This window comes from Canis aureus, chromosome 18 (genome assembly GCF_053574225.1).
Source record: "Canis aureus isolate CA01 chromosome 18, VMU_Caureus_v.1.0, whole genome shotgun sequence".
Taxonomy (NCBI): Eukaryota; Metazoa; Chordata; class Mammalia; order Carnivora; family Canidae; genus Canis; species Canis aureus.
In genome coordinates, this window is record NC_135628.1 from 11,796,618 (window position 1) to 11,823,923 (window position 27,306).

At 36.5% G+C, this 27,306-nt stretch overlaps 1 long non-coding RNA gene and 1 pseudogene across 2 annotated transcripts in view; one reads left to right on the forward strand and one right to left on the reverse strand.

Moving 5' to 3' along the window:
• Positions 1–2,479: 2,479 nt before the first annotated feature.
• The window catches only part of LOC144288575 (uncharacterized), a 271,172-nt gene continuing 246,345 nt past the window's right edge, over positions 2,480–27,306 (reverse strand). For both annotated transcript variants that reach the window (XR_013356544.1, XR_013356543.1), the window contains exons 5-6: positions 5,354–5,439; positions 2,480–2,638 (exon numbers count right to left, since the gene is read on the reverse strand). This is a non-coding gene — a long non-coding RNA (uncharacterized LOC144288575). The remainder of the gene's footprint in view (positions 2,639–5,353; positions 5,440–27,306) is intronic.
• Positions 11,109–11,196, forward strand: LOC144289223 (small nucleolar RNA SNORD116; annotated as a pseudogene).

Below are 27,306 nucleotides of genomic sequence, written 5' to 3' on the forward strand. Positions count from 1 at the left end.
AGATGCACCTTACATTGGGGTTTCAATGTCATAAATATTCAGCCAAAGTCCATCCCCTATAAGACAATAAGGGAATTTGCTTTCCCAGGCTAAAAACCCCACATGACCAAAAAGGCCCTGATCCATCATAGTAGGAAAGCTAAGCACACTGATTAGCTACATGTCTATTCTGAGTACATTCATTCCCCTCTGGGGTCTTTTCAGGATTGAATATTGAATCCATCAATATGTTCTCTATCCAAACCCAGATGAAAAGAAGTTTATGGAAATTGCAAGGACCAAGATGGAGGTGATGAAGCAACTCATTTAACACTCTTAAAAAAAGATACAATTTAGCTCTTAGTTAGCGTAGGAGGGGAAAAAAAATCTCCCCCCCCAAAAATTTTTTCTCCAAAAGATACACCATTTTCACTGTATTTATATGTCAGTGTGAGCAGAAGTCTCAGTGTATGCATGTATGTGCGTGCATTTATTTCATTAATGGACTATCTGATGTGCCATTAATGCAGTCATTGAGCTACAAACAACTAGACATAAAAATCAAATAAGTTAACCACAGCACTGTTTGAAAAAATACTATTTCATCAGCTTCACATCATTCTCCTTGGACAAGAATTATTCTTTGGGGTTAAAGTACTATTTCCAAAAATCAGCTGCTAAAATTCATATGTAAACCAAGATGAGGCTGGGCATTGGAAAAGATGACCCTGCATCCTTTGTATTAATCACAAACAATAACTGCAATGATGTTTTTTTATCACACCAGGGAAATCAAAATGTATTTTTGCAGAGTCTTGACATTCTCGAGATTTCGATAATTCCTACAATCTTAGCTAATAACAATAGATGTGTTTCTAGAAATGATAATTCATAGATTATTTTCTATAATTATTATTAAGAGAGAAAATTCTTCTTTTAGTAACGAGGTAGTTATTAATCACCAGCACACACATTGGTTTCAATAATGTTGATACCACTAACACTCTCTGAAGCAAGGCCTATGGTAAGATGAAATCAGCAGTTAATTGCAGGAACTTAAATGTAACAAAAATAACTGATTTTAAAAACACTAGTGGAAAGGGAAAGATACCATTTGACTTGCATTTATGTCTGATGATGTAGCAGGAGAACATCAATAAACATAATTCTTCAGTTAATTAAATTGAATTTTATTGTCTGAATCCCTAGGACAAAGATCTTTCTAAGTAAGAAGTCAAAAGTGTTCTTTCAGGCAATCTCCATTGCAAAGTTTGCAGTTCCGTGCTTTCAGCCACAAAATTTGCAGACTAAGAGTGACAGGGCAATTGAATTTTCATGGATTGGATTAGTGCTGATTCCAAAGAAGGGAGAGTTTACTCCCAATGTTGCAATCTATGATAATGAAATGAAATATTTAAATTAAATTTCAGGTTGAACACAGCTTCCCTGCAAGATGGCCCTGGCAGCTGTCTCTGAATTTCTCAATACAGTACATCACCCCCTACATAAATTGCACGTTTATGCAAATGAAGCTGCAAAAAAGCAAGAAGTCTGAGTACAAATTACTTCTTTTCCAATCTAAAGCCTTGATTCAAACTACCATAAGTAGAAACGTACTATGTAGTATTTACTTCAAGGCATCAGCTTTTAGAAAAGAATGCCTATATTTTTTTTAAGAAAGAAGCAAAGAAGAAGAAGAAGAAAAAAGAAACAAACAATCACAATGGAGGATTTTCTTAAAAGTAGCTCAATGTTCTATGTATCTCATTCAAATGTAGCAAGAAACTGAAGGCAGAGAAGCCTGTTATCAGAGAAAAAGCTAAAATTGCATTTTAACATCCTTAGATTCAATCTATAACTTTTTCTTCTTTTCTGCTCTTTTTATTCATGGACTCTTTACAACTTCACTCAAAATATGTTACCCAATCACCAACTCTACAAACAGAACTTTTCAAAGCCTTACAACTGCACTGAGGAAGTAATTCTAAAAATTCAATACAGAGATGAGGAGATATATCCTTTACGTAAAACTCTATTAGCTAGTGATGGTGCTGGAGGGTGAGGCCGAATTAGGGTTTTACTTCTACTGATAGCTAGAGTTTTCAGCAGAAAAAAAACTTTTACTGCCAAAAAGAATAAAAGGCAAAACAATTTAAATTTGTGTACAAATAAAAGTTAGACAAGTACAAGAACAAAATCTCAAAAGCTACCAAAAGGTGGGGAACTTTTGAGTTCGTCTATATAGCATGCAGTGTTTGGGTCCATAATATTGCTACTATCACCACAATTGTCATATATTTGAGTGTCTGTACCAGTTTCCCACTTAATCCAGACATTTAAGAGTTCAATAAGCATTTACTAAGTGGCTACCCTATACTGGCATCATGCTCCATGATCTAGAGGGGAGCTAGGCTTTAACACAAATATATACATACCCAAACAGTATGCAATCTTTCGTTTTTTTAATGATTTTATTGATTTATTTGAGAGAGAATGGGAGTATTATAGAGGGAGAGGGAGAAGTAGGCTCCTTGTTGAGCAGGGAGCCCAATGCAGGGCTCCATTCCAGGACCTGGGATCATGACCAGAGCCAAAGGCAGATGTTTAACTGACTGAGCCACCCAGGTGCTCCTTCAATCTTTCTTGATGCAAAGGGCACCTTGGACAAAGAGTAGAGAACAAGTAGATGATTTTATACATTTGCATAACAGCTGACTTCAGGAGTAGCTAATTTTTACAACTGAATATTCTGAGCACTAAATAAAATTACAGTTAAAAATGTGTAAATAGAAGATACTGTTCTAATTGTTATCAAATCATTTTGATGAACATTTTCCCACTATATCCATCTTAGACATTAGCCAAGCAGTATGATGCTAACTCTACCCATCAGACAATGTTATACCTATGCCAAACAGGCAGTAATCTGTTGGTTCGAGGAAAAAAAAAAAAAACAATAATCTATTCAATGCCATTTGCATATATTTTGTAACACTTACAAATATAGAAGTGAGAGTGTTTGCTTTTTTTTGCCATAATTTCCAATAACTTTTACCACTGGTGTGGCTCAATTTTAATACTCAATTTTAATAATAATTACACACACATGTAGTTTATATACAATTATATAATTGTATCAGATTTATAAACAATGATTCAGGAACTTAAGTTAGGAACACAGACTATAGATAAATGTTTACATGCAGAATTTGATCATACTACTTAAAATCTATTTTGTTATTTAAATGAGTAAGATGGTTGGTCACAATGATGCTACAAAATTACTAGAATTGCTTTCCAATTTAAGCTTCAGAGGCAATAGAGAAATTATACTAATTACTTTTCTTGCAAAAATTCTTCTAAATTGTAAATCCAAAAGCCACTTATAAAGTTTTTTTCTAGATTTATGTTGCTCAAGACAAGTTCATTACAAAAAGAAAACAGCCAATATGCAGACAAAATTTTTCTTCCAAAATCATTAAAAAATATTTACAACTAGATTTTAATTTATAATTTTAAATATATACATTCAAAAATAGCAAAGATTATGCTAATAATTTCAAATATTTCTAAGAAAATATATCATTTCCTCCTGAAGTTTTTAAATGTCAGGGATATTTTTGTCCTTTCATTATTAATTAGCTCAAAAGAATATAACCTGTTTAAAATATGACCCTCATCATGAAGAACAAAGAAAGACTGAGGAATTTTCACACAAGGGAGAAAATTAAATAGATGTGACAATCAAATACAACGTGGCACTCTTGATTGGGTTCTACCACAAAAGAAAAAGACATTCATGGAAAATTATTATTATTATTTTTATTATTATTATTATTATTTTAAAAGATTTTGTTTATTCATGAGAGACACAGAGAAGAGAGAGAAAGAGAGGGAGAGACATAGGCAGAGGGAGAAGCAGGCTCTATGCAGGGAGCCCGACGGGGAACTCGATCCCGAGTCTCCAGGATCAGGCCCTGGACCGAAGGCAGGCGCTAAACCACTGAGCCACTCAGGCTGCCCCCAAAATTTTTATTATTAAAGCATTACGCCGATAACATTGATTTCCTGGTTTTGATCACTGGAGTATGTCTATGTAATATATTAACGTTAGGGGAACCTGGGTGAAGGGTAAACAGGAATTCTTCATATTACTTTTGCAAATTTTCTCTAAGTATAAATTATTTCAAATTAAAAATATAAAACAAATTCCAGAGTAAAAACGTCCTTTGTTTCCTTATGCAATTGGGGATTTGGGGCTATAAATAAACTATTTCTTGCAACATGCCTCGGGGAAGATCTAGTGATAATAAGAAACACAATTCCTCACCATCTTCAGAACACTTATTTGATGACATCATTTGCATGAGTAAAAATACAGTTTTCATTTTGTTAAGGAAAATGCTTAAAAATTCAGCAACTAATGACTTCCAAAAACTGTGATAATAATGACAATGATTGAAACTACCTCATTGTAAGCTGTATCCTCTGCATTATTATGTTAAGCTATAATTATCATGTTTTTTCTCCAGAGTCATTTTTGATTCAAAAATTCTAGGTAAAAGGTGCTTTTACAGATTGCATTCCACAGTCTTCTTTTGGACCTTGTCATAACACCATAAACTACAGCAGAAATCAAGAAATGTAGGCTAAAGGGGTCCTACCCAGGAGAGTTTGCTAAAGAAATGACTAATGGATTTCAGTATGAAGCAGTTTCATTTCAAGTTTATCCCAAAAGCATTAGCCCTGGGGGCTGTCTTATTGGGAAGTTTAAGTTCAATCTACTTTCCTTGTGAAAGGACTGTAAAGGCCATAATCATGGCCTGTCTTCAGATCCCTAAATTTTAACTTCTCCAAATTATCCTTGGTCAGCCAACATACTTATCCTCAAAGGAATGAGATATAATACCTAAGAAATAGGATTACCTTTACTTTAGAAAGTAAGCAACTTTGTTATTTTTAAGGTCACAACATATCACTCCTTCCCAAAGTCAACTCTCCTTCTGGCCTTTCCCATGACATAAATTCTACCTTTTAGGCACTCATTTGGTTTAAACGTTCTGATAGCAGAAGGCTCGAAGGAAAAGCAAACATGTTACTGACAAAGGCGCCCAGGTGTACAGTCATCCATTAATAGGTAAACCAAAAATGGGCAGATTGGCCAGTGTTTTGTTTTGTTTTGTTTTGTTTTGTTTTGTTTTGTTTTGTTTTAGATTGGCCAGTTTTTAACTCAAGAGAGAAAGAGGACTAGCATAGGATGGTGAACTTGTAAGTCCAAAATGATAAGCTTCTGTCCAGAGAATAGGGTAAGGAGCAAGAGGCTCAGGACCTGGGGAAGAGAGACAAGTATTGGATGTGATAATAGAAACTTTACCTGCATGTAACTGGCTGGAGGAAATGTCAGATGCCATCTCAGAGGTGATGAAGGTGCCTCTCTGAGGCAGTCAGGATGCCAGCAAGCTGTGCAGTGCAGAGAGGAGAAAACACATTCACAGCTGTGAAATTGTACGGTTCCAGATCTCAACCAATGCAAATCACACAATGCTACCTTAAAATATTTACTTGGAGGTCTGAGCTCAAGCAAAATGAATGCCAAGGCACACTGTCATAAAGTCAATCACTGCAGAATAATGGCTATTGTTGAAGGGAAAAAAAATAGTTTCGAAGTTGTTTTTGAAACCACAAAATATTACATCGAAGGTTACAATACAGTGTATTTATTGCCAAGGTAATTTTTCCCCCACTGGAATAATAGGATTGGGCAAAATACAATGCTAGAGGGAAAAAAAAGAACCCACAAGGAAATTATACAGTTGAACTACCACATATACTTTATTTTAATTATTTTAAGGCTGTGGGCCGTTACAGGTAAACTGCCTCCAGCCTTCTGAAAGCACCTCTCCCCTACACTTTGCCAGCCCCTCCAAGAGATTTCTTGTCAATCTTTGTGCTCCTGTGTGTATCTCCAGCTGTTTTCCAATTTCTTGAAACTATTTGGAAGAAACCATTACATCTTCTCAGATTGAAAATTTTAATTGACATTAACAAAAATGTCATATGATTTCAACACTTCCTCTTTCCATGGTGCTCCTTCCAAAACTATTTAACTAATTATCCTTTTAAGGACTTGGCCCAAACACAATCACAGCTTCTTTGTTGAAATAATTTCTCACCTTTTAAAAAATACTCTGGCAGGAATAGCTCGGTTTTTATTTTATTGTGTTTTATTTGTATTAGTTTTTGTTTTGTTTCTTTCCCCCCCCCCCCTGTGGGTAATACTTTTGGACTCCAGTCCAGTCCTATGTGTCTATCAGATTGAATACAGGGTCCTCATCATTCCAGGCAGGACTGGCTTCATAGAACATGGGACCTGTGAAGTCACATGTGGCCTTATGCTCAGAAATGCCCTGTGCTTGGTTTAACGTTCTGCTGTCACTATCCTAATTTTTAAGCAAGGACACTGCATTTCCATCTGCATTGGGACCTGCAAATTATATGCTTGGCTTCAGGTAACACTATAACAAATCCCAGCCAGAAGTCCCTGCTCCATGGCCTATCTAAACAGGCCATATGGAATTCCTACCAGGTTTGGCCAGATCGTAAAGATATTCAACTTCCTACAGAGTCATTTTTTCAGAATGTTACTACAGATTTGCTTTTTAGCTGAAGCCAGCTTTCAAAAGACCAGGTAAGTAATGGGAGGCGGATAAAGAAGTGTGTATAGGAAGGAATCTTAGAAAATGTTGTCTGAGTTTTTTAAACTGGAACACGACATCTTGGGGGTTTCTAAACAGCAGGCCTGAATGAAGCTAGAGCTATATCGGGGTTGGATATCCCAAAGGAAACATGGCCCTCCTGTCCCTGAGCACTTGGTGGTGGGCCCCTATGGTAAGCCCAGTGATGGGCAGCCAGCTTGCCTCCGTCCCCTTGCTAATAATGACGCCTCCATTCTGAAGAGCAGACAATTGGCGCATGCACAGTACGCTACAAGAATACTTTCAAGGAATACTGCACTGAACCGGGTTCTGAGCATCAGCTGGGATCACCGGCCTGCTATCCCTGAATCACTGCTGCTTGTACCCGCTATTGACAAGGGCAGGATAGAATGCCAGAAGCTTTCCCTCCCTTTCTGAAGGAAGAATGCGCCAGGCCTCTTGCTGATAGAGTTCCCAGGTTTAACCAATGGAGGTTTCCCTTGGCCCAAGCCACCAGGGGTTTCTTATTTCTGAAAAAGCCAGTTTACTAGGAGATTGGGCTAATGACCCAGTATTATCAGTATTATCATATTCTCATCTCCAGTGAAGAACTCTGGCCCTTCTGGATCCATTTCCATCCCTTTGCTCTTTTTTTGGTCTAGTTTCTTCCTGTGGCCACTCAGACCCAGGGTCTCAAAACAGTACTCTCTGTTGTAACTGGGGAGTCTTGACTATGGGATAGTTTTTGCCACAAAGTGGGCCCCTTATGATTTGGTTTCAGAACTATGTAGACATCAAAAGGCATGGAGCACTTGAGGGTGCCCAGGGGGGAATGTTTATATGTCAGCTAGGACAGAGCTTTTAGGAAAGAGCTGGTCTCCTTTCTGGGACACGGGGAAGCAAAGTTGGACATCTCCTTCCCAGATTCATCTCGTTCCCTTTTGAAATGTGGTATTCAGCTTTTATTGTAGCCAGTCCCATGCCCTTGCTGTATTTCTAAACATAACATGGTTCACATTCAGGGGGAATGGGGCTGACATTCACAAAGCCCACTCCCAGAAGTTGGTAGTACATCTACAAATGTATACCCTAGTCAGTACTAAAAAAAGCAAATAAGCAATTTTAACATCATAATCATAGCTTAAAAAGTTGAAGAGATTTTAGAAATCATGTAGATCAACCTTTACGTGTTTCTATTTTACCAGCAACATAAAAGCCCAAAGGCTCACGTACAGTTAGAAGTCCAGCAGTGAACAAAGTCTGGGTGTCCTGGTCCCCAGTTCAGGGTGCTGCCAAGCACATCACTCACGTCCTGAAAAGCTAAGTGCCCTTCACTTATCTGATACAGGTACAGTTGTGATGTTGCGAAGGGTGAGCCCAGGACATCATCCACACCTCCGTACAAAGTCTCCCCCCATAGAGAACGCCCGAGAGCTTATCCTAATGATGTGAACACCAAGTCCAGCCTCCACCTGACTGGGCAGGAGAATGGGGTTTGTTCTGTTTGTGTCTACTTTGCTATAAGGGGGATTTGGAGTTGACCACTATAAAGCATATTTTTCAAAGTATTTTTTTCATGGAAAGTGTATATTGGGGTTCTCACTGTATACCCTATATTTTTGCCTTGTTTAAATGTTGCTGGCTCTGAATAATGATATTGTTTTTATTTGTAAGTAAATGTGGCATATGATGCCCCCCAAACACGTTTTTCTTTTCCAGACCCTTTTCATATTTATTATTGATTTTTATTTTTAAGGATGTGTGTGTGTGTGTGGGGGGGGGTGTCCTTTGGCTATAGGTGAAATTTGCAAATGAAGAAAGAGTTCTGGTTTTGTTGTGAAGTTAGAGCTCCCTCCAGTGATCTGTCTGGCTGACTGAACTTTAAAAAAACACTTCCTTTCCAATTGTTCTTCGATGCATACAAATAAATCTAAGTTTTAGCCTTTTCAATGCAGATTTTTATTTCCTCCTAAAAATTAAATGCAGCCAGTAAATACATGCATATTGATTTCTCCCGAAATCTTGTTAAATATCCATATTCACTTATCCTCCAATATAGAATATTTAGTCAGTAGAATCAATAAAATAAGGCATGGTCAAGGAATTTTCATTTCGCCAGAGACAGTGTCCATGTATTGTCATTATATATAAACTTTTCTGATTCTGCGGGTGAGAGATAATTTTCACAGTTATTAGCAAACAAAGAAACTGGATAGGATAAGAGCCTACCATTCACACTGGGATTGTTATTTATATTTCAGAGGCTTTTTAAATGAACTGAAATAACTTTTTAGATTTATCGCAGCCACCTCTAGCATTCCTCCTATAAACCACCTTCAATTTACTGGCTTCTACAACCCAAGCATGACACTGTCCATATCAGCGATGCCACATAACTCGATCAACCACAGGTAGTACCTAAAGGGATACATGAATAATTCATGAAACTAACCGAGGGCCAAGTAGATATTAAATCACTTTTGGCTGTGAGAAAACTAGTAATGATTTTTGTGATTTATTTAGTTGCTTATTTATTTATTTAATTCCTCTGAATACCACATAAGGTACTCCTTTGCTCAGTATCACAGAATCACAGACAAGGTAATTGGTGAGATGTTCTCTTAACCATACAGTTGTTCCCTTCCTCTCCTCCCTCCTGTCATTCCTTCCTCCTCTTATCTCTCCTATTTTATATTTCTCTTCCTTTCCTTTCCCTCTCCCAAAAGGTTCCATTGAGGGTCATAGCTTTAGAGCTGGTAACTACATTAAAGATAAACTGATACAATCCCCTTTGATTTTATGGAAGAGAAATTGAAGAAGGTTGAGAAATGGCGAGTCAAACCAGTTTCCTCTTCTCTCCTCCTTTCTTTGCAGTAAGGTCTTAAGCTCCCATTAGGTTCAGCAAAAACCCTGGCAGTTTCTGATACAGCTGGCCCCTGGCTCACCCAAGTCCATGTCTATGTTTTGGGTTAACGGTCAAGGATATGGGAACAACAATGAAACTAGAGTTGGTAGAAATAATTTTCCGGATAAAGAGATTTTAGAAAATTAAGCATCTGAGGAAATTACACGAGCATGCGATATTCCAAAACTATGAAATCTGGTATTTTAGGTTTTCTCCTGAAAAATGCCTTGCTTTGGCGCCTTTAAAGAAACCTAAAAAAGAGAACTTAATTTGACATCACTTTTCTTGACAATGATGTTAATAATGTTGCGTTTTATTTCTCTTTATACATTATACCTTTTGAAGTTTTCTCACCTAGTGTTCTACTACTCCAAGTAACTATGATCTCCTTGAATCTCATTGACTAGTACTAATATGGCCGAATATAAGGAAGCAATAGAGACCTCAGAGTGACCCCTTTGCATTTCATGCCACCATTAAATGCTCAGTGTTATTGCATGGCTGAGTTCTATATCCATTAAAATGTTTATGCAGTTTAAAGGAGATATCAAATTTAGCATTTTGGGGAAAAAAAGGTTATCAGGGTGTACACAGTGAAAGCCAATTGGCTAGCCATGAATAATTGCTACAGGCTCTCCAGCAAGCACAGGCATCCTGTCCCCGTGGCCCACTGCCTGAAAGTCCAGGAGGAGGAATAAACCTAAGGCTAGCCCCTGGTGTTTATCCTGAGCTGCAAAGATTCCTTTACTGGAGTCCACTTACTTGGGCCAAGATGCTAGGCGAGAAGATTTCAAGAACATCCAGGCATCTTGCCACTCTGGATAGTTTTGCCAGATAGAAACTATTTTGGTGAGAAAGTAATTGAAAGTTAGAGCCAAAAGTTCACTCTGTAGAGAAACAAAGCAATGCCAGTTACCCATAAATTTCACAGTTTCCCTAAGCGATCCTATGACCAGGGCAAATCAAGCCTCTTACCCTGATGCTGTGGATCTCAGATTTGAGTAGTTATGTTAAAGTGCAGGTTGAAAAGCTTGCTGAAGTGCAGATTTCCAGGTTGCCTCCCCAGTCCTCTCTCTGTAGCTGCTAAGTACATTAAAGTTATCTTTCTTTTAATCAGGAATTTGAGGTGATTCTGATGGGAACTATGCTTTGAGAAACAATATGTAAATGACATCAGTAAAATATGTATTCAGTCCAGGAGGAGGGTTGGTGACCACTGTGTTACTTTCAGTTACTTCCTTTGCCGCGGGAAGAGACCGGAAGCAGCTCCATCCCTGCCTCTGCGAAAGAGAACCTCTTTAGCTTGCTGAGTGAGCATCGGTGACCTCATCTTTCAAGATTTGCTTTGCAGAATACACAAGGTTACAGGGAAGATTTTTTTCAATAACAGTACGAATAAAAAATATTTCTCAAAGCATAAAACACCAAAGTAAAGTGTTTATTTTGCTAAGGAATGAAATATTAAGGAAATGTTCCAGCATCACTTACAATGTACAGATTCCTACTTCAATCACAGTTACAGTGCCTTCTGGTCGATGATGATTCCCACATACGCATTCTTTGGAAGTCTGAACAAAATGAGTGAGGGGGAAAAAAAAAGAATCACAATTCTGCCCTCTTTTTTTTTTTTTTTGATTATTAAAAATGACTGAAGTAAACTCCTCTAAAAGAGTAGTCCTACGGTGTGAACTCCTCCATGAAGATGTACAAAAGTTACAAATAACAGCAATAAAAAGAAAAAATCAGTAGCCCTGCAGAATAGCAGAATAGAACTTACTCCATCAGTGTGAGAAAGCAATGCGGCTAAATTTGCCCCAGTTTTTCTAAGTGCTTAAGTTAACTTGAAAATTGAGTCCATGTTCTTTATCAAGATAAGCCAAAATAATAAGAGCAGGCATGCTGATGTAGTGAGGATGACGAGGGTCTTGGACAGGAACTAAGGAATCCAAGTGTGCCGCTAAATCAAACCTTTGAGTCCTCTTAATACCTCAATCCCCTCATCCATAAAATGGGGATTAATAATGTTTTCCTCCCCTCAAGGGTTGTTTAAAAAGGATAACTAACAAAGTAAAATGGTTGTAAATTATTTTGTAGGCCTGCTGTGTTGCTGCCAAATAGGAAAATTTCAATTTAAAAGCTGGGATCTTTAGAAGCTCCAAAATATTACAAAGCAAGTCACATTTCATGGCTAATTTAAAACATCAGGGGTTCACACAAGTTGCTTATAATGATATTTTCCAATTCCCATGCTATTTGATGATTTATACAGCTTCAACTTATACAGTTGAATCTAGCCATTCCTGTCTGGCCATGATTCTCTTTTATCAATATTACCAGCTCACATAACTGTCTATATCTTTGGGGGATTAAGCACTATTTTTTATCTGGACCAGGAAAGAGTCAATTCAGAGATGATAAGAAATTTCTGGTTGCAAGTCCAATGTGTTATTTATTTAGATCAGGAAAAGAGCTGTTATATACAGGTTTAGGAAGACTTTTTAAAGCACTGATAAAATCTTTGTGTGTCAAATGGAATGGCACTGAAATTATTTTAATGCCCTAAAGCTGTTATGAGTTGAACTAAACTTTCAGTAAAAGAGTCTGATTTTTCCTTCTGGATTTGGGGCCTTCGAAAGACAAAAACCAAACCAAGCAAAATAAAATGACAGAAAAAGCTGATTGCACCAAATCTTTAAATCACAATATTAAAGTAAACAATATTTGTACATTTAAAAGGAACCAGAAAAATTCAGAAACTGCATAGAGGTGGTATAGAAGATATTTGGGATTTGCCAAAAGTAATTTATACTAAGAATTGGCTAGGATGTTAGATAAAAATATAAATTCCCAGACTACACTCTAGACTTCCTGAACAAGAATCCTGAGAAAAAATCCCCGGGAATCTGAGTTTTCAGCAAGTATCTAAGTTGCTTGCTACAGAATTATTGCTGGTGGACCAGCATCACCTAAAATTTTTTAGAAATGCAGAATATCAGCCTCCACTCCAGACCTGCTGAATCAAGATCTGTAATTTAGCAAGATCCCCAAGGTTTTTGTATATACACAGAAGAGTGAGAAGCACTGCCCCAGATGATTCTTACAGTAGAACAAGTTTGGGAAACAAGTGTAATGGAATGAGTCAGATGATTTAGGTCTGGGTCAAGCCCTGGCTCTGCTACTAAACTTTGAGCTTCCCCCTACAAATGTCTGGGAGTGAAAAAGAGATTAAGTGTGAGTTTGGCATCATTGAAGAAATCATCATTTTAACTATGATGAACCATCAAAGGCCAAGAATACCCAGAAGTTCTCCTTTCAAGAAAAGAGAGAGGAAAGATTAGACAAGAATTGTTACTAAACAGTTGCTGAGGACCTACCATGTGGTAAGTCGGTATCAGGCAATGAGAAAACTGCCAGCCTGCATAGAGCGAAGTGTGCACACACATACAGCATGCATGTAAACCTGGTGAAATTTGAATGAGGTCAATGGATTGGGCCAATGACAATTCCCTGGTTGTGATATTATGCTAGTTATGCAAGATGCTGCCATTGAGAGAAACTGAGTGCAAGGTATACACGGCCATTCTGCATTATTTCCTAGAAGTATATGGGAACCAACATCTATATTAAAAAGTTAGGGGAAAACAAAACAGAATTCCAAGCCCAACAAGGATCTTCATTTTGTGTTTGAGAAATCTATGTCTTGGAAAGTTAGGTAACTTTTCCAAATATCCTTCCTTATAAAATAGGTGATTTTTTTAAACAGTAGCTTATGGCGGATAGTGCATCAAAGAAGAAATTCACAGGCTGGACTGCATCTTTGTGTCTTCTATATTATGCTGTGGAGTATAAATGCCATTACTTTCATCCTATTCATTAATGCAGGCACTATTGAACCCAAGTACTATATTAATTCAGCATAAATCAAAGCAGGCAGAAAAGAAAGAGAAAAATAAATTTCTCTATTATAAAAACCATTAGATCTACTATCAGGGAACAGGAAACCAAGTGTTTTTTTTTTTTTTTTTTTTTTTAATTACTCATTTTTAAATTTCAACCTCTTTTTTTCTTTTACATCTTAGAAAATATTTTGTTTCTTAAGAGGAACAAGCATTATATACCTACTCCAAATTGTAAATCAAAGTCAACAGAAAATCTTTTCATCTTGGCAGCACTATTTGTTGTTTAATGTTATTTTTAAAAGTATTTCCAATGAGTTTGTTTAAAGAAAAAGAGAGAGAGAGAGAGAGGAGAGAGAGAAAGGCAGGAAGGAAAAAATGAAGGAAGGATAAAAGGAAAGAAGGACAAGAGAAAAGAAGGTAGAACAAAGCTAGTAAGTGACGTATATAGTAAGAGCTAAATAATACACTCATATTTTTAAAAATAGTTTTTAAAAATGGGCACAGAGAAAAAAATAATTTCATAAAGTAAATAGCCAATCAGTAGTTTTGTTTTAAATGTTTCCTCTCAACATGAGGATTCACATTTTTTACCCAACAAATTGGAAAATATATAGTTAAAAATTCTAAGTTCTGAGCACCTGGGTGGCTCAGTCAGTTAAGCGTCTGCCTTCAGCTCAGGTCATGATACCAAGGTCCTGAGATCCAGTCCCTCATTGGGCTCCCTGCTAAGTGGGGAGCCTGCTTCTCCCTCTGTCCCTCCCCCTGCTCATGCTCACCTTCTTTCTCTTTCTCTTGCAAAAATAAATAAAATCTTTTTAAAAAATTTTAAGTTCTGCTAAAGATGTGGCAGGATGAAGCTATCTTATAGATACATTATTAGAGCAAATGGAATTGGCATAGCCTTTCTGGAATGCCCTAGGTATTACGGCTCCAAAAGTGCAAAGACTTCTATGCAAGGACATTCACCATGTCATCTAATTCAAAAATTAGAAATAATATTAATGTCCAACAACTACCCATTAAGTTATAAAACATCAAAATAGAATGAAAAGTCATTTAAATAATATATTTGAATAATATTATTGACCTGGAAAGTGATCATTATGTTACAAATAAATATTTTTAAAAATTTAGAAAAAAATAAAAATAAAAATATTTAGAATGGTTATTTCTGGAAGGTGAATAATTTTTTTAAACAATTGATTTTCTAGATTTCTTTCAATAAACACACTTTTTTTTTTTTTAATAAACACACTTTAATTTAAAGATTATGAATGGATGGCTCTGGAAGAGAAAGGAGATCTTTCTAGGAAGGTGCCTATCTCTGTGATTTCCATTTTCTTCACTAAGTTAGGTAACAATGGACAGAAAAGGAAAATAAAGAAGACTAAGAAAAGTTCAAAGATTGGAAAAAGGACTGGAGGTGTGTCCTTTGCCAGGATTTCTCAAAGACAATGAGGCATGGCCAGTAAAGAAACCAGGACAGGCAGTTATGTGAACTCTACCTGTCTACCCTTTGTGATCACCTTTGGTTAAGAGTAAAAAGATGAGATTATTTCCCATTCGTTAGCAGATTTATCCATTTCCATGCTTTTCTGTGTTTTCTTTTCCCTAAGTTTTTTTTCTTTTTTTAAAGATTTTATTTATTAATTCATGAGAGACACACAGAGAGAGGTAGAGACATAGGCAGAGGGAGAAGCAGGCTCCATGCAGGGAGCTCGATGTGGGACTTGATCCCAGGACTCCGGGATCATGACTTCAGTCAAAGGCAGATGCTCAACCACTGAGCCACCCAGGTGCCCCCAATAAGTTTCTTATTAAAAGTTTGTATGTAAAAATTCCATCTTGTTTAGCCTTGTTTTCGCCATCTTGGTCAGGCTAGATGAAAAGTAGAATTATACCTGTGGGAGGCCAATGAGACAGTGGCTTCAGATGATGTCCCTGCTTGGGACCAGGAAGGGCCACTTAGAGACAGGGAATACTGAAGAGATCATTAGCTCGCTGCAGATGAACAACTGTAGATATTGCTTCATTCTCCTTTTGGACTTGGTTTTTATTTCACACACAAAATAAGCTAGACTCTGGCAGTAATTTGTAATAATACTGAAATAAATGTGTCTTCAAATATGAAAACAAAGGAGTTCTTGAACAAAAAAAGATATCTAAGCACCAAAATCTGTTGACTTATTACGTTTTTGCAAGGCAAGTGCTTGGAACCTGCGTATGTACCTGAATATATGTGTGTGCTCCACGGTGAGATCCCTTCCCTCCAAATGAGCATAAAATAGAGAGGATTCTAGCTCTAATAGAAATTGAACTCTTCTTAACATAAAAATCCTTTGTTAGGAAACAGACCAGTCAGCTCACAGAGAAGAAAAGGACAAGTATAGGCAGTTGCCTAGAATTTAGCCCAACCCACGATAACAATCAGGGCCAGCGCCTTCCTCCTCCAGGCCAGTGTCGGGGGCTGTTCTTGCTCTGAGTCCTGCAGGGAACTGGCACACATATGAATTTCCATTTGCTCTATGTGAACGCAGGAAATAACTAATGGCTGTTGAATAAAACCCTTTTATTTAGGGTTACTTTAGGGTAGTATAGAATACTTTATGGTGGCAAAGCAGAATACTTTAGGGTAGTAAAGAATATGGCGTGGAAAGGATAAAAACTAAGGAGGAAAAGCATCTCAAAGTCATCGTTGCTATTATTTCTGTGCAAATAGTTTATAGAAGATGTTTTAGTTTTATTTCTGATGAAAAATCAAGATGTAAATAAAGCCAGGTCATGCCAGTAGTAGTCAAATTTTGCAAGAACATTCAATCATTTTGAAAAGTCAGCCCATATAGGTGAAACTCAAACTATTTGTTGGATAAAACAAGTTGATACAGATGAAGTAAGTGGAATTTCATAAATTAACAAAATAATATTAGACTTCTGAAAGTCTGTTTTTCCAGCTTGCCATTTGATTTTCAGGGATTTTCTATCCATCATCAGGCTCCTGGGTGGCTCAGTGGTTGAGTGTCTGCCTGTGGTTTAGGTGGTGATTCTGGGGTCCTGGGACTGAGTCCTGCATCGGGCTCCCCACAGGGAGCCTGCTTCTCCCTCTGCCTACATCTCTGCCTCTCTCCTTGTGTCTCTCATGAATTAATAAATAAAATCTTTTAAAAATAAGAAATAAAATAACCATCATCATACAAAGCTTACATACATTTGATATACAAGTGGCTTCCCTTTACTGAGTGCCAACAACTGCATATTTCTATACTTAAAAAGTTTTGCAGTTTATGTGAAAAAACATGCTTATATACACCTATTACTTCAGTAAAAAGCCTCTACATTTTACTGTTAGGACAAGCTGACTGTTGCTTCTTAGGAACGGATTTCTTCAGCATTAAAATATAGCTTATTTCCTCCTTGATTTAGCAACACAATCACCCATCGAGTCCTTAAGTCCCCATTCAAATCATAATGTTGACCTAGGGTGAATGTTGATCTAAGATGACCTTATAATGTAGTGGATAAACTGGAACACTTTTGATAGTAAATGGAACCATGAAATAGGCAAACCTGGATGCCTGGTCACCCTAGTCATGTTCCAAACTGAATCACTGCTTTTTGGTGCATTTATCATATTGCAGTCTCTATAGAACAGAATAAGATATAATTTATTTTTTCTATAATGTATATGTGCTGCTGAAGCGAGCACTATTTTTTCTATAATGTAAAAAAAATGTCTTAAAATGGCCAAAAATACAGAAAGGCAGAATGACAGTAATGTAAATGATTATAAGGTGATAGGAAAATTATTCATCCCTCGCCACTCTCTCGGGGTTTGCTCCTTTCTGGCTCAGAGACCCTTTCTGTCTGTACTTTCTGACCTTGTCATGCTCCTGCCTGGCTGCAGGCTACACACAATAGAGCATTAAGCAAGTTACAATACTAGCAAAGGCTTTATGAGGTGATTATTTCAAATAGAAATTGAATGCAAAATCTGTCACAGGGCCACTGTGGAGAACATGATTCACCTAGAAAAAATGAAAATTTGTCTTTACATCTGCTTGCAGTTTCAGTGGTGGAGAAACCAAACTCCAAATACTTTATCGTTCTTCCCTTCTTTTCCCTTGATATCTGTTCCCTCTACCTATACACGCATACTATTGCAAGTCTTGAAGCATTGGCATTCCCACTCTTATTATTCTTCCCCTTTGCCGCTCTAAGAAGATTCATCCTCTAAAACTTGCTGATTCACATTTACATTCTTTAAATGTACAAAGTAAAAAGAAACTAGTTCATTTTCTGCCTTTTTTCATTTTGATATCTGATTTTTCCATGGACACCCAATATACATCTGGAGACATCAATCTGGGTGATTTTCAGAAAGATAAATTAATCCTGAGAAAAGAAACTATCATCTGTTCTGAACTTGCCACATTTCTGGTAATGGAGGAGGAAAATAAATAAGTTTCTACTTCCAGAGCAAAAGAAAGGAATAAGATGAGATAGGGAATTAGAATCACATTCTATATATGGCCCTCTGTCTGTCACCAAGTAGCTCTTAAAAGGATGTTGCTCTAGCCAAAGCATTAATTTTTTAATGTAAAATTTCATCTAGGTATGACATACACAAGTTTACTGCTTAATGAATTTTCACCAACTAAACACACCGTATAACCAATTCACAGATCAAGAAATAGGACAATAACAGTATCCCGAGTTATCTCCATGACCCCACCCAATCAGTGCACTTCCTTCCCCAATGTAGCAATTACCATCGATTAGTACTTCCTGCTTCAGGACTTCATTATATGATATGAAAACTCTATCTGCATCTGGATTTTTTTTTTAGTTATTATCAAGTTTTTGAGATTAACCCATTTATGCATTTATCATATTACAGTCACTCTAGAACAGAAAATGATATAATTTATTATATCTTGTTTCATTAAGTAGTAGTCACTCATTCTCACTGATGATTGGTATTTCCTTGTATGATTATATCACAATTTATTTAACCATTCTACTGTTGATGGATATTTAGGGTGTTTTCAACTTAGGGCTATGACCAAGAATCCTGCTACAAACTTTCCTGAGTAAGTCTTTTGGTGTTCTATATATTGGGTGCAAGAATAGAATGGCAGGTCAAATGGCATTTATATTTTGCCAAGCAATTTTTCAAAGGAGCTGAATTATTTTAGTGAATAAGAGTCCCCATGCTCTACATTCTCATCAAAATTAGTAGAGCCAGTCTTGTAAAGTTTGATCATTCTGGTGGGTGTGTAGTACTACCTTATTTTGGTTTTTGTTTGAATTTCATTGATTACAAATGAGATTGAATACCTTTTCATATATTTATAACACTTTGAGTATTCTCTTGAAATTTTTGTTCAAGTATTTTGTCCATTCTTCTACTTGGTTGACTTTCATATTCTTATTTATTTGTAAGAATTCTTTGTATATTCTAAGTCATCTACATATTGGTTTGTGTTTTTGTGCTTGAGATGCTATTAATGGTATAAAATATTCTGTAAAAATTTCCTCTAGAAGCCTTATGGTTTTTATTTTACATTTAACTGGAATTTCACTATATCCATAATGTGATGTAGAGAGGAAATATTCAATTCTTTCATACAGATATCCAATTTATTGAATTTATCAATTTCTAGAAAAACTCATACTTTTCTCTCTACGCTCAGTGTCGCTTTGTCATAAAAAAATGACTACATGTATGTACCTCTATCTTTAATATATGAATATAAGGCTTTCTTGTTTTGATATTTATGCATCCTAAAGTTTGTATATGTCTTATGTTTTTATAAGTTTATACAAAATATCTTCTCATCTCTTGTAGTTTTGTTTTGTTTTGTTTTTTTTACTCATAGTTTTATTCTTCTTAAAAAGTGTGTTGCTTGCTCCCAAATATTTGGAAATATTCTAATTATTTTGTAATTGATTCTCAGCTTTAATTCTAAGAAGATCAAAGGGAATAGTCTCTATGATTTTTATTAGTTTTAAATGTATTAATGTACTGAAGCTTAATAGCCCAGCATTAATCTGATGACAATTTAGTTATAAAGTTCTTTTTTTGTGTGTCTATATGTTATAATTTTTCCTAAGACTTGATTTCCAACATTTCTGTTTCAACATTTCCTTTTATTTAAGGTATATTTTTTTCAAATAGTTTGTAGATGTGTTTTTCTTTTTCATTCAGTCTAACAACATTTTTCTTTTAATGGGAAAATTTATATTGCTTACATTTAATTCAATAACTTCTATACATAGGTTTAAATATATCATCTTACTTTTCATTTCTAGTTTTTCGCACATATTCTATCTACCTTTCTTCCTAAAGCAACGGATAACAGGTTAGGCATTTATTCACTTGTAGTGATAACATTAGAGATCCTTTATTAGAATTGAGCATAAATTAGAATTTTACCACTTCCCAGATAATGATATGTTCTTAGAACACTTTATTTTCCTAACTCCTCTCTTTCATGTTATTATGTATAAATTTTAATTCTTGATATGGTTAAATACCTTGAGACATTTTTTGTATTATTATTTTCACTTAGGCTTACTCATATAGCCACCTTTTCCATTTTTCCTTTATTTTCCCCTACTTTTTATCCATTAACTGGTTTTCTTCTGCCTAAAAAAATTTTTTTCACATTTATTTTAATTCAGGTCTACTGGCAACAAATTCAATTTTGCTTGTATAAAAATATCTTTATCAGTCTTTTATTTAAAAAAAATTTTTTTTTAAGATTTTACTTATTTATTCATGAGAGACATGGAGAGAGAGAGAGGCAGAGACAAAGGCAGAGGGAGAGGCAGGCTCCATGCATGCAGGGAGCCCGACGTGGGACTCGATCCTGGGTCTCCAGGATCACGCCCTGGGCTGAAGGCGGCACTAAACCGCTGAGCCACCTGGGCTGCCCTTCTTCAATCTTTTAAAGGTTATTTTTACTTAGTTCATAAATCTAAATTGGCAGATTTTTTTTCTCCACACTTTAAAGATGACATTTCATTTTCTCTTCTATTGTTTTTATTAAAAATTCAATTCGTTTTTTTAAAAGATTTTATTTATTTATTCATGAGAGACACACAGATAGAGGCTGAGACATAAACAAAGGGAGAGGCAGGCTCTCTATAGGGAGTCCGATGTGGGACTCGATCCCAGGACCCTGGGATCACAAACTGAGCCAAAGGCAGATGCTCAACCACTGAGCCTGGTTGGCCAGGCTCTCCAAAAATTCAGTTCTGCTTAGCTTTTTAGTACTTATCTTCTTGGCTTCTAAGCCTCTTGCTCTCTGCAGTTTAGGACTCAGCAAATGCCCCAAAGGAAAAACTGTCATAGACTGTGTGGGCTTTCTTCTTTCCATCTCCCTTCTGTCTATAAACTTGGGTTCCCAAATCTCAGGTGTTTTGGGACTTTCAAGCTCCAATTTTTGTCTCCTTAACCTCATAGATTGTTCAAAACTTTACTGGCTTCTTTGTCTCCTTAATCTCATAAGATTGTTCAAAACTTTACTGGCTTCTCAGGCTTCTCAGCGGACTTATCCTTGGCTTCTGAGGCTCTCATTGTGGGCTTCTTAAGAGTCAATAAATGGTCTCCAGCAGAAAGCAATGTGTAGAATGTTGGCCCAAGTCAATAAGATTCTCTTCTTTCCAAGACCAGACTAATAGGGCCTTATTACTTGATAGGCCCTCTGAAATTTTTAAATATAAATATATATTTTTTGTATTTATATATATCTTTATATAAATATATCTATTTATTTATTTTTTAAAGATTGTATTTATTAATTCATGAGAGGCACACACACAGAGAGAGGTAGAGACACAGGCAGAGGGAGAAGCAGGCTCCATGCAGGAAGCCCGATGTGGGACTCAATCCCAGGACTCCAGGCCTAACTCCTGGGCCTAACGCAGGTGCTAAACTGCCACGCCACCCAGGGATCCCTATCTATTTAAAATTCAGCTGTTGTGGTTGTTCTCCCTAGAAGCACTGGTCTATGACAAACCATTCCACAGATCTGGAAGCAGAAGTCAAAATGTTTCTTGAAACTATCCTATTACATAATGGTCTCTTCATAAAGGTTATGGTATTAACAATCTAACAATTAGCAATCTAACTAACAATATGTTAGTATTAACGATCATTAGCTTTCCCTTCTAGTAGTAACATAATATATCCCTGTATTCATTGCCATCAGCGTGGCCATCTGACTTCAACTAGAACTTTGAAGAGGCAGTTTGTGGATTACCAAGCCTGTTTTCCTTCTGCCTGAGACCAACACTGATTCAGCTTAGGCTGAGTTTTCTTGTTCATTCGTTTGTTTGTATTTTAGATTTAATTAATTATCTGAGAGAGTACACAAGCAAGGGGAGGAGCTGAGGGAAAGCAAGAGAATCCCAAGCAGATTTCACACTGAGCACAGAGCCCAAAGCAGGGCTCCTTTTCAGGACCTAGAGATCATGACCTCATGATCTGAGCTGAAACTAAGAATCAGCTCATTTCTAAACACAGAAGAGTCTTCTGTTAAGATTTCCAAAGGCAAAGAAGATGGAATAGATCCCAATGTGTTTTTGACTTCGACCTTTTCCTAAAATATCCTATTATGTAAAGTCAGTCATCGAAGAATTAGCTTCTTTTACCGGAATATGTCATTCAAAAGATTTCTAAACTTCCTTTCATATCCAGTGGTAATGAAAATGTTTTCCCTGACCCATTTATTTCATACAGTTACTAGAAGGCTTATATGAGGAAAATACTTTGAAGTAGAAGAAAGCTTCATACAAATGCAAGGTAGTAAAAACATATATACATATGTATCCTTTTATTTACAAGAAGATTAACCCCAATCAAATATTTCATTTTCTTTTAAAATATTTTTTAAAAATTTATATATTTATTTTAGGGGGAGAGGGAAAGAGAGAGAGAATCTTCAGCAGGCTCCCATGACCCCAAGATCATGGCCTGAGCTAAAACCAAGAGTCATACGCTCAACTGACTGAGCCACCCAGGCACCCCCAAACTGATTTTATTATTATTATTTTTTAAAGTAAGCTCTATGCCCAATGTGGGGCTTGAACTCATGATCCGCAGATCAAGAGTTGCAAGCTCTACTGAGCCAGCCAGGTGCACAAAGCAGACTGACTTTTAATAGGTCTTATTATGCATTTTACTTTTCTACAGAAAAAAACACTCACTTAATGCTTGCACCTAGAAGGTACCAACCCCATCACCTTCCTTTGACAAATTGTTGTAAGGGAAGAATATTATACTATAGTGGGAAAAATGGGAGGAAGTTTCCATGAGACTAGTAAAGAAGATACATAATATTTCCCTGAAGGCATTTGAAGCCACTAAAGGACTTAATTTTGTTTCATTTTTATGTTTAATGACTGTTGATTTTCCCTATTATAAATGAATACATATTTGTCAAAACTATGAAAATTAGAGTACAATGTAAAGGGAAAATTTAGGTATTCATGTTCCATCTGTGTAGTGAAATTTTGTTAATATTTTAGTTATTTCTGCCCAGTATTTTTTTTCAAGCACATACGTTATATATGTTCATATTTTACATTTATGTTCATGATTTAAATGTAGTTTGGTGTCCTGCTTTTCACTGAACTGTCTATCATGAACATTTCCTCCATATAAGTAAAATTTGTTTAAGGCCATTATTTATTAATTTTATATAATATTCCATTATTGGATTATTACAAATTTTTAAAGGTTTATTTATTTGAGAAAAAGAGAGAATAAGAATGAGGGGTTGGGGCAGAGAGAGAGGAAGAGACAGAATCCCAAGTAGGCTCCATGCTCAGCGTGGAGCCCAGCTCTGGACTGGATCTCAAGACCCTGAAATCATAACCTAAGCTGAAACCAACAGTCAGCCAATCAACCAGCTGAGCCACCCAGGGGCTCCCTATGCAATTTATATAATATCATAATATGTAATGAAAAAGTAGAGCTCATGGGTTGAATTTAGTTTTGACATACGTAATAAGCCCTAAAACATAAAGATATGATCACTCTCTTCCCTAAGCTTACAATCTACACTATTAATCTAGAGGACTCAGAAACTAATGCAACAAAGGTTGCTTCTGTGAATCAACCTCCATTTACTTGTTGCTTTGTGCCCTACTATTTTCCTAGAATATTGGGCCTAGAATATGATTGGACAGAATGTTCTAAAGTTATATTTAAATATGTATGTATATATGTATGTAGACTCCATAGCCCACGTGGAGCCCAATACAGGGCTTGAATTCACAACCATGAGATCAAGACTTGAGCTGAGATCAATAGCCAGATGCTTAACTAACCAAGCCACCCAGGCACCCCAAGTAATACTTCTTTATTGACACAAGCTTCTTCCTTATCTATTTTTTCAACATTTGTAGAAAAAAATATATATTGAGGAAAGTTAAGGAATACAATATAAGAAATAAATTAAAGACGCATTAAAATGTTTTCTTTGGTATTATAGCTTAGTAAAACTGATAAGAATACATATATATTTCAGTAACAGGGTATCCATATAAAATGGGAAGCTATCATTGTGCCCTTGTCCAACACTTGTAATATTGTGCTCACATTTAAGCCCTTCATGTTTGTTTTCAATCCACGGATTTACACTTTTCTTTCTAACTCATGAATCAGTTATTTACTCTGACTACTCTTCACTTGGTCCAGATCTGACTGCACAGAAGATCTGAATATAAGTGAAGATATGCATGCTTCAGCCTAATTTGATGAATGGGAATGCTTGATGCTGAAGTGGCTCAGAAGGGATCATTTTGGATTAGAAGGGAATAGTTATGGGGCATTGCCACCTGCAAATTTGTTCATGGCTTTGCCTGAGTTTACAGCTGAGCTTTGGGCTGAAAAGCTCTTAAACATGATTTATCAACAGCTTCAGAAGTCTCCATGGGGTCTGCACTAATTCAACCAGGACTTTCTGCTACTGAAAAGAATTTAAGCACCACTTTCCAAGGGCACTCATGACCTTCACAGATCAATTTAACAGGTCATTTCAAAGTTAGAAAACAAAAAAGCATTTTCAAGGCCATTCAATAAAGCATTTTTAATTTAATCTGCAGTCTCACTCACATTGTATCGCATCATACATGTTAGAATTTGTTTCCTTCCTACTTTCTGTGATATGATTTCTGTCACGGTTTTGTTGCAATGAGAAGATATTTTCTAAGCATTATAAAAATCTACCCATCATATTAGAACTTCATTTTGGGGAAGAATCTGTGTTCCATGTGAGATAGGAGAGGACCACAACTAAGATACTGCCAGCTATATGATCAAATATGTTTTTTTAGATTTTTATCTTTGTGACTTCCATTAATTGTCAAGGTAGGAATACTGCTCTCTTAGGTAAGCATAGGATGAAGCTGTTTGGTTGACAGGTTCAAATTCTAATAGTTTGAATTTATTTAACTAAATGTTCAAATATTACTTGAATGAATACATTTTAGAAAAATGAAATTTTCAGGATCCTGGATAGCACAGTCAGTTATGCATCCTACGCTTGGTCTTGGCTCAGGTCGTGATCTCAGGATCATGAGAAAGCCCTGCATTGGGCTCTGAGCTCCACATTGTCTACCTGTCCCTCTCTCCCTCTACTCCTCCCCCTGCTCTCTCTCTCTCTCTCTCTAAAATAATAAATAAATAGAATCTTAAAAAGAAGTCAATCTGCCTAATATTATCACATTATTTCAAAAGTTAGTGCTAATATACTTTACAAACAAACAAGTGCCTGTGCACAGGGCAAAACACTCCCAGGAGTCTAGCCATTGATATATCACTATCCCCTCATCCCATCAATTGCTATCTAGGTCTGCATCTATTAATTCATCAGAAATTCTCTTCTTCCTCCTTCTCCCCTGGAGAAATATCTCACAATCCTTAGACTCAATTGCTAGGTCTTCCATGAAAACTTTGCCAATAACCCCAAGCAAAGTTCTTCAGGTGTTTTTATGTACCACCTTTACTCCTTCCACCTGCTTGTATTAGAGCTCTCAAAGCATCATGTTGTTTGTATTCACTGACCACATTTCATTTTCTTTCACCATGCCCTCTTTCCATTTTCACCCTCATTACCACCCTGCATCCTTCTCCGAGTTAAGCTCCAGTATGGGACAAGCAACATCAGCACAAACAGGGAGGCAACGTGCTGGGATGTAGAACTCTCAAAGACATATTAATGAAACAGAATCTAAAATACCCAGGGAGAGCCCATCATCTCCTCCAAGAGTGGCTGAACTCCTTTTTAGGAAGCAATTTTTGAGGTTTTGACCCTCAAAAGTAAACCACAAAAGGTGAACCTAAAGGGAGTCACTTTGAGAATTGCTTTGCCTGAGCTCTGTTTTCCAACTGACCATCTACATGCCTTAAGAGAACAAGGCATAAAACATACCTACACGGAGCAAAAACAGCGCCGTATTTGGTACAGAATCCCTAGCCAGGAGCAAAAAGTATCTATTTCAAGACGTTATTCCCTGTCTTTGGGGATTAAACCCAACTATAGGCAAGTATGGTTAAGGAAGATAAAAGATCCATTCTGGGTAAAAGACCACTAAAATATGATATTCAGAAGAATAGAAAAAAATAAGATCATCATAATCCTTCTGGTGTCCCCTGCTCCCAGCATGGAACCTCTTGACTTTCATTGAGTATTCAATATATGATTATTGAATTAATTTTTTAAAATCACCTTAAGTGTGTTCTGGTGATATAAATACTAGTGTAAAAATTAAATTCCCATTTTGAGATATCTCAACTTCTCCACTCATTTATAGAAAACATGAATTTAGTAAGAAAGGAAAAACAAGCACACACCACTGGACTGTGCAGTTGAATCTGGTTCTATTTCCAACCCAAGTGGAACTTGCTTGTGATCTTAAAGCTTCAGCCTTTGTTACGCACTTGTTAAGAAGGAATACTGGCATAGAAGTTTTCTAATATCCAAGCCAATCATCTTAGCTACCGTAGGCTCTCCAAGGAAGAGATGGTGGGTATTTTTTTTTGAGGTTGACAATAAGAAAAACAGGATGGAGGCTAAAACACAGCTTCATTTCCTCACTCCTTGGATTCCAGGATTCCTGGGTTAAAAATTGCTCCTCATCTTGCTTATACAGCTTTTGACCTTGTCCTGCTTTGTCTGCAGAGAGAAGCCATGAGACTCCTTTCCTCCTGCTGTGAGGTTATACTAGCACTGAGATCGGATAGACCGTGACTCTAGACAAGGCTTTCAATTTCTCTTACTCTTATTTCTATGAAAAGAGTAACAGTAATATCTGCCAGACAGTGTTACTGTGAGGACTGTACTTTAATGCATGCAAGAGCTCATTGTAACCCTTGGCATATACTAAGAGCATAGTAAGTAAAATTAATTATTAGAATTATTACTAGATCTATTAGATTCCTAGGGCTACAATAACAAAGTAACACAAACTGGATGGCATAAATATTAGAAATTTATTGTCTCACAGTTCTGGAGTCTAAAAGTCTGAAATGAAGGTGTTGATAGGGCCATGCTCCCTCTGAAACCTGAAAAAGAATCCTTCTTGCCTCTTCTAACTTCCAGTGATTGCTAGCAATCCCTGGAATTTCTTGATTTGTGAATGCTCACTCCAATCTCTGCTTCTATTGTTACATATCCATTTTCTTCCTGTGTGTTTCTATCTCTGTGTCCCTTCTCCTCTCATAATAAGGACACCAGTCACATTGGCTTAGGGTACAAAGAAATTACCTCATCTTTACATGAGTATCTCTGCAAACAGCCGATTTCCAAATAAGGCCAGG